The sequence below is a fragment of the Balaenoptera physalus genome, assembly GCF_965194825.1.
Source record: "Balaenoptera physalus genome assembly, chromosome: 12".
Taxonomy (NCBI): domain Eukaryota; kingdom Metazoa; phylum Chordata; class Mammalia; order Artiodactyla; family Balaenopteridae; genus Balaenoptera; species Balaenoptera physalus.
In genome coordinates this window covers 14,706,006-14,723,815 of record NC_138897.1, presented here as the reverse complement: position 1 = coordinate 14,723,815, position 17,810 = coordinate 14,706,006, and the positions used below count along the sequence as shown (strand labels likewise).

Below are 17,810 nucleotides of genomic sequence, written 5' to 3'. Positions count from 1 at the left end.
TATAACTAAAATAAGCTATGTTGACCTTCCACCAAAATGAAAAACAGGTGCCCATAAGGAACTGAAATGTCTATAGGTAAATCATCAGGCTGTTTTCTTTTTCTTTTAGGTCTGACCTTAGTTGAATGAACAAGGTGGTCTTAGTGTTTTCCTAGAGAACAGAACATAGTGTAGTATGTTGGCATAATTGGGAGCTAACAGTCAAGAGAAAACCAGGCTAGAATTAGCATGAAGATTCAATTACCCCTTGTTCCCAGAGGCAGTTGTTTACCAGGATTGGTGCTAAGGTTGTGGTCAAAATAGGATGGGAAGATGTGCAGTGCAGCTTGTTTGTTACCTAGCTGATATCCTTGGATGGAACCACACTTTGGTTTCCACTTTCCACCAGTAAATTGAAACAGAGTTTATTAGATAGTAGCTGATGTAAATTGCTAGATACACATTTTAAAAGTACAGTTGAGCATAAGTATTTTAGATGTATTTATAAAAATTTGTGGTTAAAGATATTGTATACATAATATTTTTCTGAAGGAATAACGTATATTTTAGATCATATTCATTATTATTTTCTTTCATTTTATAAAACTAATGACTTTGAATCCCTTATCAATTCCTAATATGGGGTTAATTTTCACATATTATAAATAATCAATGAACTTACCATAATTTGTTTTCAAAAACCAACAGAAGTAATTTCATTTAGCAATTTAATTAGAAATTGGCTAAAGGAATTTCATTTAGATGTAATTTCTAAAGGCAACCAAATAGGTGTTTTTTAATTTGAAAAATTATTAGCACTCTGATAAGAGTATCAAACAGATGGAAGTGAACATTCAATCTTCACATCTAATATCTTTTTCTATGCAAATGTTTTGAGTAGACATGCAGAATGGGCAGTATCACCTACTTCCCACTTTTTAAGTTTGGGGGAAAACCAACTGAACATTACAGTCATCTCTGTGCCCACCCCTACACAGACCCAAAGGTTCCCTTATCTTCATTTTATTTGTATTTGTATGGACACATATACACTACCAAATGTAAAATAGATAGCTAGTGGGAAGCAGCCGCATAGCACAGGGAGATCAGCTCGGTGGTTTGTGACCACCTAGAGGGGTGGGATAGGGAGGGTGGGAGGGAGGGAGACACAAGAGGGAAGACATATGGGAACATATGTATATGTATAACTGATTCACTTTGTTATAAAGCAGAAACTAACACACCATTGTAAAGCAATTATACTCCAATAAAGATGTTAAAAAAAAAAAAGAAACAAGACAAGTTCCAGTATCTCTCTTTTTCAAATCACTTGATCCCCTGCATCAAAGGCCTCATCTGAAGTATGAATTTGCAAAGGCATCATCATCACAGCATTGAAAGAAGAAGCCACACTTGAGAGCATGTGTCTTGTAAGCTTTTTTTGGATATTAAATAAGACTCTAAATCTGTGCCGTACTTTTTGCACAAACTGGCAAGAACTCCCAAGGATGCTCATCTTATAAATAAATATTAAATAAGATTTTTGTTATTATTTGCTATCATTAATCTCACTACAACAAATTGTATTTAAAGCAAACAGAATACAGCAGTCAAGGCACATCTTCACTGAAGTTATAGTTTTGAAGTGTTATAGTTGTATCTACCTTTATATCCTTAGGCTATGCATTCATCTCAGTAATATTGGGAACATTTATTCAGTCTAAAAATATGAGGCATACTCACATTTGGAAATAAAATCCTTGAGTAGTCATTAAAAAATTAATCCATTTAGCAGTTCAACACCTCAGTGTAATACTTCAGGCAGCTAAGCACAGAGGCTATCATCTGATTCACGGGGCTGGCGAACAACTGGAGATCAAATTGCTGAGGCTCGTTTCTTTAAACACAGGAAAACAACAGATTTCTTCATAATATAGAAATGCTGTCCATGTCTTCAGATACATCTATATAGTTCGCTTGTGTCGATTAAAATGTGTAGCATTCAGAGAGAAAGCAGAAAGGGCAATAAAAATAACCACCATTTATTTAGTCCTTGTCTCTGTGCCAGACACTGAGCTAAGTGCTTCAGATGCATGACCCCATTAATCTTCTTTGTGAAACCAGTATAGTTATCAACTTCATTTTGCACATGCAGAAACTGAGGCATAGGATTAAGTGGTCACCCCAGGCAGATTTCAAACCTAGGACTCTCTGGCTCCCAAGTTTGGAGTCCTAACCACACAGTTACACTGCTCTCCCTACAACAGGGTTTCTTAACCTTGGCACAAATGACATGTTGGGCCAGATAATTCTTAATTCTTTTTTGTGTGTGTGTGTGTGTGTGTGTGTGTGTGTGTGTTTTAACTTCACTGTTTTTTGTGGGGGGGGTTTGTATTTATTTATTTTTAACAACTTTATTGGAGTATAATTGCTTTACAATGGTGTGTTAGTTTCTACTTTATAACAAAGTGAATCAGTTATACATATACATATGTCCCCATATCTCTTCCCTCTTGCGTCTCCCTCCCTCCCACCCTCCCTATCCCACCCCTCTAGGTGGTCACAAAGCACGATAATTCTTAATTCTTTACCGGAGGAGTGAAAAGGAGCTGCCCTGTGTGTTGTAGGACATTAGCAGCATCCTTGGTCTCTACCCACTAGGTGCCAGTAGCATCCTCTCAGTCGCGAACACCAACAATGTCTCCAGGCATTGTCACATGTCCCCTGGGGAGCAGAATTACCCCGATCAGGAACCACTGCCACAGAGCAAAGTTCAACCTCCATGTATTGCTTATTTTGCACACATTTTCAACTTAAGGTTAGGTCATTCATTTTCTAAATAATAATATAGGTACATCTCATAGTTATGTTAGCCACATTATAGATGATTTGTTTTAAAAAAAAATGATGAGACAAAACTTTGGGAGAAAAATTAAGTCAACATGCATTTATTAGTATCAGTTCTGTTCCTACTAAACTTGTTTCCTTTTGAGCCCAAAGAGAGCCTTTGGATTAAAAGAGTGCCGTGATTATATTTTTGTACCAACAAAGATCAGTATAATGGTTGAAAAAGTTTTAAGCCATAGTACCCAGAAATGCCAATTAACAGATTGTCCACTAGACTCCAGGTTCCAAGAGAACAGGGATGGGAACCCTCTTGTTCATCTTAATATCCCCTGAACCCAACATTATACCTTGCACATAGTCAGTGCTCAATACATACTTCTTTAATAAATGACTGAAATTATGGTTAACCTAGTGTAGGTTTTGGATGCTCTATCGCAGGCCTGTTTAGACTTGACAGGTATTACATTTTCCTTTAATTAGAGGCATTGATGTGCACCTGACAGTATGCTGACCATATTTATAACTTTAGTGAAACCAGAGGAATAGATAATACGTTATATGAAGAAATATGATCAAAAAGGCTGATAGGATGGGCTGTATCTAATAAGATGAAACTTACCGTGAACAATGCCAGTGAGGAAAACAAACCACGTAGAGATCGAGTGGCCTGCCCAAGGCCTACCTCAGCTAAGGAAAAGCAGAGCTGGGACTCAAACTCAGGCCTCTTGACACCCACATTTTCCAGGGATGAGTCGATCCTGTCTTTGCTTTGTCTTGGTCAGGGGCGCCTGAGATGTCCTATTCTGTTCCATGCATCACACTCCACCTGCGTCATATCTATAGAAAATAGCCACTGGCCTCTGAGGGGCTCAAAAACATGCCTTTCTGATGAATGGCTGAAGGTCTTTAAAATGGCAGTCCTGACATAGAAAAGACTTAGAGGGACCATAATAGTCATCTTCAAGTATCTGGAATATCTTCATGTGACAGAAAATAAATTTATTACACATTGCCATGGAGAACTGAACCAGGGCCCCTGAATGGAAACCATGGAGAAGCAAATGCTATTGCAGCATAATGATGAGCTTCCTAATGATGAATTGTCCTACACTGGAGTGAGCTCCCCTGGGAAGTAGTGGGCTCTCAGTCCTCAGAGGGGAGCATGCAGATGACTGGCCCATGGGAATTTGAGCCCAAACAGGTGGGAGAATGTACCAGACACTCTCCAGCATTCCTTCTAGCCCTCAGTATATATGAATTCTTTCTTATAGGCTATTATTGACCTTGTAAATTACTATATATAGTTCTGTTAATAAAAGCAAGATCTATGTTTTCTCTAATCCACTCTATTCAGAGTCATTGGAGTAAACAGAATAGAATGAGTAGGAGAAAGAATCTTACCACGTGCCATATAGAATAAGAATCATTTCCTATATGCCAAGCACTGTGTAAAGCACGTCACCAGCATTATCCCATCTATTCCTGATAAGAACCTCATGAAGTAGGAATCTGTACAATCACTACTTTGTAACTGAGGAAACTGAATCACAGAGAAGGTACATAACTTGTCCAGGCTCACACAGCTAGTAATTCCAGCCTTACTACTTGAACCTGAGTCAGTCCAAAGTTACAAAGTCTGATTTATAACTACTGTAGCACACCACCTCATCCTTTCAGGAGGAGTACACTATTTTGTTTGAAACGTTGGCAATTTCTAGAGTTTGAGACATGTGGCTAATTTAAACGCAAATACCTAAAACACCTTTCAAAGACTAAAATACGTCATTTTAAAAATTATTTGCTTTTTCTATTATCCATGATGTTGCTCCCTTTAAATAGTGCAATGCTATGAGTCAACTTTAAGTAAATAAGCAAAATAGGGTTTTAGGGTTTTTGTTTTTTTTTTTAGATGTCTTTAGAAGAAAGATTGATATTGGAATTTCAGACACTCTTCTGTAAATTAGAGAATTAGAACTCAGGTCTCCAGGCAGAAAGTACTAGTGTGAAAACGGGACTGTGAATTTCCATAAATTTGGAAATTCTAATGGTCAAGTTATTTGACCCAATTATATCATTAAAGATCATGCTCTCTTCTGATCACGATTATCTTGTTGGATGATCTTCTGTCTTACGATTATCTTATTGGATATTTCATAAAACCAAACTGATTTTAAAACTACTTTCTCTGCCTTTATTATTTCAGTGCCAAAATGATGCTGAAAAGCTCTAAGCCATTCTGCCAGAGAGCACTGGATTCAGCCCGTTTGTAACTCAGATTTAGTTGAAGATAACTTCAACTTTGCAAATTAAATCTGGTGACTTCCTGTTCTTAGGAAGTACTGCTTCATGCCCACAATTCCAGACAATTGGCTACAGACTTAAAACACTCTTCTGCATTTGCTTTCTAAACTTATTGCTACCCTAGTGCTTACATTACTTCAGCACTTATTGAAGTCCATAATTCTATATTTATCTTTCTTGCAAAACATCAAGGCCATTGTAGGCGGGGGTCCAAGCACTTATTATAGAACTTAAAGTGGCATTTCATGCAGTTCTCTTCAGGGCAGCTGTTTTGCCAGAAGTAAGGAGGCTTCACTGGGCCCTGTGGCTTGCATTGCCAAGAAGAGGATGATCGAAGTCATCTGCTAATAATGAAATAGTCTTGTGCTGTATGTTCACAGCTCAGCAAGGCTCATGTCTAAAATAATTGCCTTGCTGAGCCTCTTACCATAACATATTCTCATCAGGGTGTCATTCTACCATGTCAAATTGTGGCTTGAAGAACATTTATATGACTTTGTGAAGTCGAATGGAGATTAGCGCACTGTTTTATTCACAAATTTCCCCGCAGGTTTTTACATTATTCCATAAAGGGAAACTCTTATAAAAAGAGTGTTCTCAATATACTTCATGGTGGGAAATATTGTAAATCAAGAACCAAGACGTCTCCTAAATGAACATGAGTCATGGGAAACATCTCTACAACTCGAAGAATTATGGAACATGGAAAGTGAAACCATGAAACCATGTCTTCAATCATATGTGAGCTACCCAGAATGTAGGATCTGATAGGTTATTCAGGGGATTTGGACAGAATAAATTAGGAACTGACCTGGGAAGGAGACATCGACAAGCACTGAAGAATGTACCAGGCAAATGCTGCTGCCAGTACCTGACCCTGGACTTCAAGATCCTTGAGTCAATGTGTGTCAAAAGCCAAGTGGCATCAATCTGTACCCTCATTTACAGTTCTGAGAAGCATAGATGGCCTTAAGTCATGGCACCTTTAGAAGTCACTGGCTAAGGGATCTGAATAACTGGGCCAGGAGTAAAGGAAGTACAGAGGAGAAGAAGAGTGACTACAAAGGCATGGCCTTATAATATCATAGGGTAGAGAGGAAATATGTCATTTTAGGAGTTTGTTTCATTATAATATGCAGCCTTCAAGTTAAAAGAGATGTTACCTTCCCTTTCCTATCCCAATCCTACTACTATTCACGTCCTACAGAAGATACCAAAGATAACTCTTGTACCTTTAAGATAAAAGGAAAACTTTCATACATTTGGTGCTGGGTAAAAGAAATATTTAAGCCAAATTAAAGACATCAAAAATAAGTAAGTGCATCGAAAAGTCACAGCCATATTGAACAATAAACAATTTATGGAAGGAGCCCAGAAAAATTGTTTTTTAAAATATTGAAAAGCATAGCTTCTGACAAGTATTCTTTATTTATGAGTGTAAGTAGAATTTTTCAAGGAACACAAAAATACTAAAATAAAATGCAAGTTTGACACACACATTTCTCTTTGAGGCTTGGCATAGAAGGGAAATCTAGGTAGATATGAGGTTAACTGCATAGTTTAATTCAATGACCATTAGCTACCCTAATTGAGAGAACAGGAGGTCAGGATTACGTGAAATTGTAAATGATTCCAAATCATTTATAGTTGACTAAAGAAGAGTTTTTGGCCTTTGACTTGAATACAAGTAAGCCTGGGGATCTAGCATTCAGTTTTTTAAAAGATAAAGAAATCTCAATGGGAACACTGTAGATGATTTTTTTACGTATTCTTGAAGGAATAAATAAACTCATTTTACTTTAAAAAAATAAATAAGCCTATATGGAATAAAAAAAAGGAAATCTCATAAGTGAAGTCTAGATGCCCAAGCTTAGAAACTTCTTTTTCCCCCTCCTTTCTTAGCTCAGCTCCTCCCTACTTGTCCTGGGGTGCCTGTGGGCCATACTCACCAGACCAGAGCTGAGCTTACTTTCTGCTGAGTACGCCAGATAACTGGATGGTTCATTGGTTGTATTCTTGCTCTTGCTTCCTATTCCCTTAGAGCTCCCGTGATTTTATGAATGTGTGGGTCAGAGGGCAAGAAATAGGAGGAGGTGCTGAGAGGGTTAACCCAGGAAGAGTTGCCCCAGTGACACAACCCCAGGTCTGACAGACCCCAGACTCTTTACCGCTATCAAAAACATAAAAACAAAAACACCATCTCTCTTAAATATTTCTCTGGTTCCAAGGCAAGTTGGAATACAAATCGTTTTAAAAGGATCCTGTGCATGCAAAGTGAATAGCTGTCAACAAAGCTATAATTAAGGAGATGAGATGCTGTCAATAAACTTGAAATAATGATCTTCCTCGGAGCAGCCACAGTATGTCTTAGCTCTTCTTTACCCTCTCCTCACATGGCCTCCCTCCAGGATAATCTAGAGTTTTCTCAATAACATTTAGAAGGGGAAACATAGTTTTTTAGAGACTTTGAGAAATTCCATAGACCATGTTTCTCTTCCTTTTCAGATAGACATGTTGCTAACGTTTCCTTAAAATTCACGGTGTTTTTTTTAGCCAATTATTATTATTTGTCCTCCCTCCAGTGTTCTATGCATTTAAAGAACCCAATATAGTTTCATTAGCTGATGACTATAGCAATTGAGATACCTCCTGGGCGAAGAGAGTTCTGCCTTTGCAAATTAATTCCACATGTGCTAGTTCATGTTTTCAGCACCATCTGCCAACAACCCTTCTCTTGGCTACAATTGATTTCATATTATTTCTTTGGTCCACTGGAACATTTTAGGTCTCAACAAAAGTTTTTAAATGAAAATACAGAGCTTCCAAGCCAAAGAAGTCACTTTCCTTAATCTTCCTTCGGTCCCCTGTTTCTGCCACAGCCTTGCTCGTCACCCCCTCTTCCTGAAGAAACCACATTTTGGGGGACCTATATCTGATCCTTTTCCCCAAAAGATGACTCAAAAAATAAATAAATAAATAAATAAAAATAAAAAAAAAAAAAAAGATGACTCAAAACTTAACTTCCTGAAGGAGACCACCATTAGCTATAGATTTTTCTGCCCCACCCCCAAGACTCTGTTGTTCTCCCCTACGCCAAATTACATTTCTGCACCACGTTTGATACTGTTTTTACCAGTGATGGTTCTTGTCTCAGGTGTATATTTTCTCTCCCCCATAAGAGTCATAACTTCTTCAAAGGAGAGACGCGGTATTTGCCTTTTCTACAGCACAGAGCTCCCTTCTCTGAATGGTGAGGGCTCATCAACCAATGGCCTGGTGCTTTATGATATCCCTGAAACATTTTTTCTTTTCTACCTTGAAACATTCTGCTGTGCCAGCTCGATGCTGGGAATGTTCTAAGTCCACACTCCCCTCAGCTCATTGATCGACACAGCCACAGAAAGATGAGAACTCCAGAGGGTCATTGCCATTTCAGGAAAGGAGGAGCCACGAAGGTAGAAGGGTGAGGGGCACAAGAGTACAACTAGCACTAGGAGAGAAAAAGGAAAGTTAGGAAGGGTGTTGGGAAGGAGCAGTAAAGTAGGATTGTGCGGAAAAGGGAAAGTTTTCAGCTTTTAAAAAATGCATGTAAATAATTACATTTATGTTTACTCCTTGGAATATAAGTATAGCTTTGTGACATGCTGGTGAAAGAAAATTTATTTTTAAACTGCATGTGGGCTGTGCTTTAAAGGTTGAAGACTACAAAAGTTGAAACATGTGCTCTTTAGGCTTGGCTGTGAGAAACATCAGAATTACCAGAACAACTAGCCATGGTCTCCATCTCTGAATTCCAGGCACCAGGTAGCATTCTGGCAAATATGTTCTCTGTGTCCTACCAGGTTAAAAATCTTGTTTGACCTTCACCATCTGCCTCCTACGAGCAAATCCAACACAAATCCAAAATGAGCAGGTGGATTTAGGTCCTGGAGATCGGCACTTCCCAGGGAAAACTGGAGAAATTTATTAACCATTAGCAGTTTGAAATACTCATTTACAAGTATTTCTCTGAATATGTCTTCCCAGGATGAGATGTCTGAATATGAGACATCAGGAAATAGGCTAATTTAGAAGGAATTTGAGTTCGTAATGAGTGTTTCCTACAGATTCTGGAATGACTCCATTCTGGTTTTGACCGTGTAAAGAAGTATACCCTTTTCACTGTTGTTAGCATACACTTTTTAGGGATTCGCTCCTACACAGTACAGTCACAATAATTTTTCCATGGATAGCTACAGATTCAGTACCTACAGGTTCTGCACTGAGAATCAGAACGTGTTCATTCAAGCCATACCTCTCCAAACCAAGACTAAAAACCAAATGCAGCAACATCCCAAATAAGACCAAAGTGCTATATAAACTCCTAAATAGCCACATGCATGTGATAAAAGAAAACATCAAAATTGGATGTTTTGATCAAGCTCACACCGTAGCTTGCCACAATGTAATCTGGTTTATATCTTCACAAATGAACATGAGCTGATGATTTAAATGGATGACTAGAGAATCAGGGCAAAGGTCACGTATCAGACTGCTCAGGCTGCCATAACAAAATAGCACAGGCTGGGAGGTGAAAATGGAAGTCCAAGATCAGGGTGCCAGCAGAGTTGGTGTCTAGTGAGGGCTCTCCCTTGGAGACCTCTTCTTTGTGTGTGCATGCGCGCGCATGCGCACATGTATGTGTCTAGAGACAGAGAGAAGTAGAGATAGAGAGAGAGAAGGGGAGAGGAGGGGAGGGGAGAAGAGGGGAGAGGAGGGGAGAGTTCTAGTGTTTCTTCTTATAAGGACATTAATCCTATGGGATTAGGGCTCCACCCTTATGACCTCATTTAACCTAATTACTTCCTTATTCTAAATATAGCCACACTGGGTAGTTAGGGTTTCAACATATGAATCTGAGGTGGACGTATACATTCAGTCCTTAAAAGTGACATTTTAACCAATAAAGCTTATTAATGTTTTGTCACATTTAGATTGACTCAAGCATTAAGGAATCCCTGAACGCTATTTGAACCCACTGAGTTTAAGTGACTTTCCCAGTGGTCACACAGTAGTTGACTAACCCGAGACTGGATTCCAGGACCACATGCCATTGTTCTTGCCAATACCATTCAGTGCCCCCTCCCCCCTCCCTGCCAAAGTGCCTCTGTACTGCTTAGGTGGCCACCGAATTTCATGTTGTTTAGCAATGTCTATTGCTGTCAAGCCTTACAAAATATCTGATGAATCTAGGTTTTTCTCTCCATTCTACTGCTTTATGTTCTATTCCTTGTCATTTTTGTTTAAATTTCTAGCTTAAAATTATTGGTGGTCTCCATGCCTCTATTCTCGTCTTCTAGCAGGCCACTTAACTTTCTAACAAGACTGTACTCCCTTCAATAATCCCCTTGGTTCTAGAGCTGGACTCCCAGGCGTCTCAAGCTGATATGTCAAGGTAGCTATGGAGTGGACAACTGAAGCTTGTTGTGCATTGGAAAGAGAAAGGGTGCAGTGTGAAGGCCCAAGGCCATTGCTGTAAGTAGTATTTAGGGTAATATCTGCTAGGTGCTATAACAAAAACACCAAATGTTTGTGATTTAACACAGTAATAGTCTATTTCTTACTCACATCACAGTTCAATTTCATGTCAGGTGGACCTTCTGAGTACTTTCTCTCCAAGCAGTGACTCAGAAACTCAGGCTGCTTCCATCTTGTAGCTCTGCCTCACCTAGGGGGCAGAGAATTTTGCCCAAAGTTAGCAGAGAGGCAAAGACAAAGTGTGAAGCATGTTTCAGAATGTTTTCTAGTCAGTAACGAAAATGGTGATGCCACTTCCAGCTGCCTTTCTTTGGCCAGAACCCTGCCACATGACCCAAAGCTAACAGTTAGGGAGACTGGGAAATGTACTCTTTCTGTGTGCCCAGGAAGAGGAAATGGGACTCATTAGCACCTGGTCAGTCTCTGACGTAGCTCGCAACCCTTTCTTTACTACTAAGAAGGATTTTGGTGTTTAGGTGAACTCATTGATTTGGTGGCATTGCGGAGGGGTAATAATTGTCAGTAATTTCACATTACCTATACCATGAAATGCAAACTCCTTGATGACTCTTAGAAGACACAACATAGCAATGCTGTGTAATTATTAAGTGCATTGTCTCAGGAATCAGACAATCTGGGTACAGCTGATGCTCCTGGTTCCAGGATCATACATCGAGAACCACTGACCACAACCTATCCCACATTCTGTGAACGGGGGTGTCCATCTCTCCATCTGATGATAAGCTCCTGCAGCATTGGTTGGAGGATTAGTCAATAGCGTTGGAGTCTGGTTGCTTTAAATCACTGTTCCTGACTCTCCCTGAACAAGTTACTTAAATTCCTGGACAAGTTAACTTCATCTTTCTGAGCAAGCTCACTCATTTGAAAACTGGGAGTAATAATGCCAATCTCAAAGGAATAATATTCAATTATCTATATAAAGTATTTGCACCTTCACTAAAACACAGGAAACACAATAAATGCTAACTGCAAATATTATCAGAAGAACATAGGGACTATGTGTAGTTTGCCTCTATACAATATCTAGCCAACAAAAATAGTATATCTTTCCATTTGTTTGTGTCATCTTTGATTTCTTTCATCAGCGTCTTATAGTTTTCATCTTTTGTTTCCTTAGGTAGGTTTATTCCTAGGTATTTTATTCTTTGTGATGTGATGGTAAATGGGATTGTTTCTTTACTTTCTCTTTCTGATCTTTCATTGTTAGTGTATAGAAATACAACAGATTTCTGTGTATTAATTTTGTATCCTGCACCTTTACCAAATTCATTGATGAGGTCTAGTAGTTTTCTGGTAGCATCTTTAGGATTTTCTATGTACGGTATCATGTTATCTGCAAACAGTGACAGTTTTACTTCTTCTTTTCCAATTTACATTCCATTTATTTCTTTTTCTTCTCTGATTGCCATGGCTAGGACTTCCAAAATTATGTTGAATAAGAGTTGCAAGAGTGGACATCCTTGTCCTGTTCCCGATCTCAGAGGAAATGCTTTCAGCTTTTCACTGTTGGGTATGATGTTACCTATACGTTTGTCATATATGGCCTTTATTATGTTGAGGTATGTTCCCTCTATTCCCACTTTCTGGAGAGTTTTTATGATAAATGGGTGTTGAATTTTGTCAAAAGCTTTTTCTGCAACTATTGAGGTGATCATATGGTTTTTATTCTTCGATTTGTTGATGTGGTGTATCACAATGATTGATTTGCAGATATTGAAAAATCCTTGCATCCCTTGGATAAATCCCACTTGATCATGGTGTATGATCCTTTTAGTGTATTGTTGGATTCAGATTGCTAGTATTTTGTTGAGGATTTTTGCATCTATGTTCAGCAGTGATATAGGTCTGTAATTTTCTTTTTTTGTGGTATCTTTGTCTGGTTTTGAAGAATCAATATTGTCAGAATGACTATACTGCCCAAGGCAATCTACAGACTCAATGCAATCCCTATCAAACTACCAATGGCATTTTTCACAGAACTAGAAGAAAAAAATCTTAAAATTTGTATGGAGACACAAAAGACCCCGAATAGCCAAAGCAATCTTGAGAAAGAAAAACGGAGCTGGAGGAATCAGGCTGTCTGACTTCAGACTATACTACAGGCTACAGTCATCAAGACAGTATGGTACTGACACAAAAACAGAAATATAGATCAATGGAACAGGATAGAAAGCCCAGAAATAAACCCATGCACCTATGGTCAATTAATCTGCAACAAAGGAGGCAAGACTATACAATGGAGGAAAGACAGTCTTTTCAATAAATGGTGCTGGGGAAACTGGACAGTTACATGTAAAAAAAAATGAAATTAGAACATTCTTTAATACCATACACAAAAATAAACTCAAAATGGACTAAAGACCTAAATGTAAGACCAGATATTATAAAACTCTTGGAGGAAAACATAGGCAGGACACTCTTTGACATAAATCGCAGCAATATCTTTTCCAAGCTGTCTCCTAGAGTAATGGAAATAAAAACAAAAATAAATGAATGGGACCTAATTAAACTCAAAAGCTTTTTCGCAGAAAAGGAAACCACAAGCAAAACAAAAAGACAACCCACAGAATGGGAGAAAATATTTGCAAACGATGCAACAGACAAGGGATTAGTCTCCAAAATTTACAAACAGCTCATGCGACTCAATATCAAAAAAACAAACAAACAATGCAATCAAAAAATGGGCAGAAGACCTAAACAGACATTTCTCCAAAGAAGACATACAGATGGCCAAGAGGCACATGAAAAGATGCTCAACATCTCTAAGTATTAGAGAAATGCAAATCAAAACTACAATGAGATATCACCTCACACCAGTCAGAATGGCCATCATCAAAAAATCTACAAATGCTGGAGAGGGTGTGGAGAAAAGGGAACCCTTCTACTCTGTTGGTGGGAATGTAAATTGGTACAGCCACTATGGAGAACAGTATGGAAGTTCCTTAAGAAACTAAAAACAGAGCTACCATATGATCCCGCAATTCCACTCCTAGGCATATATCTGGAGAAAAACATGGTTCAAAAAGATACATGCACCCCAGTGTTCATTGCAACACTATTTACAATAGCCAAGACATGGAAGTAACCTAAATGTCCATCGACAGATGAATGGATAAAAAAGATGTGGTACATACACACAATGGAATATTACTCAGCCATTAAAAAGAATGAAATAATGCCATTTGCAGCAACATGGATGGACCTGGAGATTATCATAGTAAATGAAGTAAGTCAGACAGAAAGACAAATATCATATGATATCGCTTATATGAGGAATCTTTTAAAAAGATACAAATGAACTTATTTACAAAACAGAAACAGACTCACAGACTTAGAGAAGGAACTTATGGTTACCAGGGGGAAGGGCGGGGGGGAGGGATAGATTGGGATTTGGGGATTGACATGTACATACTGCTATATTTAAAACAGATTACCCATAAGGACCTACTGTATAGCACAGGGAACTCTGCTCAATTTTCTGTAATAACCTAAATGGGAAAAGAATTTGAAAAAGAATAGACACATATATATGTATAACTGAATCACTTTGCTGTACACCTGAAACTAACACAACGTTGTTAATCAACTATGCTCCGATATAAAATAAAAACTGCTTTAAAAAACTGTAAAATTGAATTTTTAAAAAATGATTTTTTAGGTGGTATGGGGTAGTTTAAAAAGCAGCAGTTTTGGAATGCCTAAATCTACGTACAAGCTGTGGACTTTGGCCAAGTAACTTGACATATCTTTCTTTAAAATATATTCCTATTATCTATGTCACAAGATTGAGGTCATGACTACACATGTCATGAGATAACACGTAGGAGCTTCCTAGCATAGTTCCTGTAACACAGTTGGTGCTCAACGCAGTTACCAAGTTCCACTCAAAATGGTTCTACAATGGAAAGCAATGTTTCAAACTATGTGAGTGAGAAAAAGCAATCTTAGAAAGACATATTTTGAGAGAATTAAATGATTATAGTTTCAATCAGATGCTTATACGGGTGAGTTTTTTATCTTTGACCTTCAATCCCATCTGAGAACAGCTTCTCAATGCTTTTATTCAAATGATAATCACTGTGCAAAAACTCAACATCTCTTCACTCGGGAACTTACAGTATCCATCTTAATAAATCACAATGAACTGAAGACGTGAAGAATAACTGGATAAACAGGCCTCTCTCTCCAGCTGTCAAGTCTGTTTGTGATAGCAACTGGTATTTCATTGTAAAAGATGCTAATTTCAATTTGAGCTGTGGCAGTGTTGAGAGAAGCATAAAAGGAATTCTTGATTATCTATATCAGTAACCGTGGTCCCTGGGGCTACACTTGGAAACTTCAGATCACATATGGCAAGAGTGCTGTGATAAAATATGCATCAATGAAGCTTCACGATTTATGATAATAAAGAAATGGATAGTTCTGTCCTCTATGATAACTATTTGTGGCTGGTATTTCTCTCTTTTTACTGTTTCTGGAGGCTTTATAAATGACACTTGTTGTACTAGTTATTATATCATTCTGTACCTGGACCACCATTTCATTTCTGTAACTGTCCTGTCAAATTCCTGGGAGCTTATCGTAATACTGTTTCAATAATAATGATTTTCCCAATCTAAATTTAAGAAATAGTAATTACCTTAGCTGCTGGACTGCATTAGCTGCCTCTCAGTTAAACAAACACTAATTATTATTTCAACTTAAATATCACTGCTTATTAGCATTAGCCAGACTACAGAGGAGAAGAGGGAGGTAGAAGTTCTCAGAGATGCATAGCATCATGGGGGGAAATGGGTGTAGGGGTGAAATCAGGGTAACCACTATCTTTTCTTGGGAATAAAGAATAAAAATTCTTTATTTTAAAATTATGTTCTTCCTATTTTGGGGGCCAGGGGGTGTTGCAATGTCCTTTCCTATCTTAAATAGTGATAATACCACATGTTTAGGTTGGGAAGAGTGTTTAATATCGTTACTTGGCAAAATTAAAACTTAGCAACTCTAACTCCTCCCTTTATTGGTTTTGACCAGCCCTTGAAATCTCAAAATCTGGAAGCCAAATGGACTCTTCCCTATAACATCCCAGCACAGAGTCTTCGGTGGCCAAGGGCTGACTCACCGTTTTACAAGTTATCTGTTCCATTCATAGAAGTGCTCATTATTTACTCATTTTATTGATACAAAATCTGCCTTCATATTCCACAACCCTACCTCAGTCCTCCCACGCTGCACAGAATAATTCTCATCCCTTTCGCTCTAACAGCTCTTCAGATACATAAAGAGAGGCAGCATGGTCTCCCAGTTGGCCTCCACTGAAGTAACCCTCATCTGCTGCCCATGGTTTTTACTCCATGGCTTTCTCACTTCCAATCACCTCCATGATGTGTGCCTCTACAAAAGAAGGGTCTGATCCATCAATTTAGAAACTTAGAAACATTCATTTAATTGTCTAGAGAACAAAGCCCAATGTGTTTAGAGCAGTATTAGCATCTCCACCATCTGCTTCCAAACAAGCTTTCTCTCCCACAGTGTTCTCTATTGTACAACACACACCAGTACAAATCCTCTCTCCATTCCCATACTCTTTCTGACCCTGGGCCTTTTCTCATCGAAATGCTCATCTCCGTCTCTTTGACTACTTTTCAAAGTTCACCTCTTCCACAAAACCTTTTCAGATCCATAGGTTGGTATTCACTTCTCCATCCCCTGGGTTCCCTTAAAATGGACCTTGTATTGCAATACCACCACTAATGATTTTTTTACTTGTGTTCCTATTGGTTTCAGTAGGACATTACAAGATTTATAATTGTACAGACAACCTTACTTGCTTTTGAATACCCTATAGTGTCTACCACAGTGCTTTGCACATGGTTTAATGTTCATTAATATTGTGTTCAGTTGAATTAAATGGTCCCTCAAATGCACACAAACTATCAAAAACCCTTTAGCCACTAGTCTCCAGTTTTCCAACCACAACCCCCATTGAGATCTCTCTTGCTCTTGACCTATTCTGTCCAATACAGGAGCCACCAGACACATGTGGCTATTCAATTTTAAACTCGCATCAATGAAAGCTAAATGAAATTAAATCTTCAATTCCTCAGTCTCACTAGGCACATTTCCAGAGCTCAATAGCCACATGTGCCTAGTAACTACCATACTGGACGGCAGAGATTTGGAACATTTCCATCACTGCAGACAGTTCTGTTGGAGAATGCAGGTCTAGACACCATTCCTTGCTGTGTGATTATCCACATCACACTGTTGGCAAACAGCATGCAAGCCTCTGGCCAATTAGAATCCCCAGATCTTTTTTTAATGAACACCTTTTAAGTTAAGGTCCCTTCATATTGTACTTAGATGATTACTTTTAGGGATCTAAAGGCAACCCCCTTCCCCTCATTAAACTCTAATACATTTTATATCTTCTGTTTTATCCCATCCATCTAGCTTATCAAGATATTCAATTTTTAACTCTGGCATCTTTTGAGATATCCTATCCTAGGTTTGAGTCACCTGCAGATCTTTAAGTACTCCTGATTAAAGTGTTGTCTATAAATTGAGTGACTATATAATTTGTCATCCAAACCAGGACACTTTTCAGAGTGAAATGGAATGCTATAAAAATTATGCTGAGGCACAAGTATTAACTGGGACTATCCAAGGCTCACAGGGATGGATAGAACTTTGTCCATAAAAGATCACATCCAGAACTATTGCCCCATCACTAGAGAACATCCCCCAGATTGACTGAGCTATTTTCAAAAATCTGGTAATATGTTGATTAAATTTTATGTAATTTCAGACCATATTACTCCATTTAATTCACGAGGCTATCATGAGAAGCAACAAATATCTTACTTAAGTTCAAATCATCTTACTGCTTTCAGCACTCAATAAATGGACAGATACAGCAGTTTTTTATTTCAGAAAAAGAAAACACAATACAAATGGAAATAAAATTTATGTATACATTATATAAATATGAGCAGAATAAATGAGTTTACAAAATTTGGATATAGTATCTTTCTTATTGTTATATAAGGACTCCTTATTGTTATATATGGACTTTCTTATTGTTATATAAGGATGTTCACAAAAGGCTTCCTTGTACATGAAAAGCTCACAATGACTTGAAGCTCCATTTT

At 38.1% G+C, this 17,810-nt stretch overlaps 1 protein-coding gene and 1 long non-coding RNA gene across 3 annotated transcripts in view; one reads left to right on the top strand and one right to left on the bottom strand.

The window, feature by feature from the left end:
• LOC309639995 overlaps positions 1-17,367 on the bottom strand; it is a 157,467-nt gene extending 140,100 nt beyond the window's left edge. Inside the window, exon 1 of the long non-coding RNA XR_014251972.1 lies at positions 10,735-17,367. This is a non-coding gene — a long non-coding RNA (uncharacterized lncRNA). The remainder of the gene's footprint in view (positions 1-10,734) is intronic.
• Positions 1-17,810, top strand: part of CDH20 (cadherin 20) — a 212,557-nt gene that overhangs the window by 5,832 nt on the left and 188,915 nt on the right. The window lies entirely within an intron of this gene.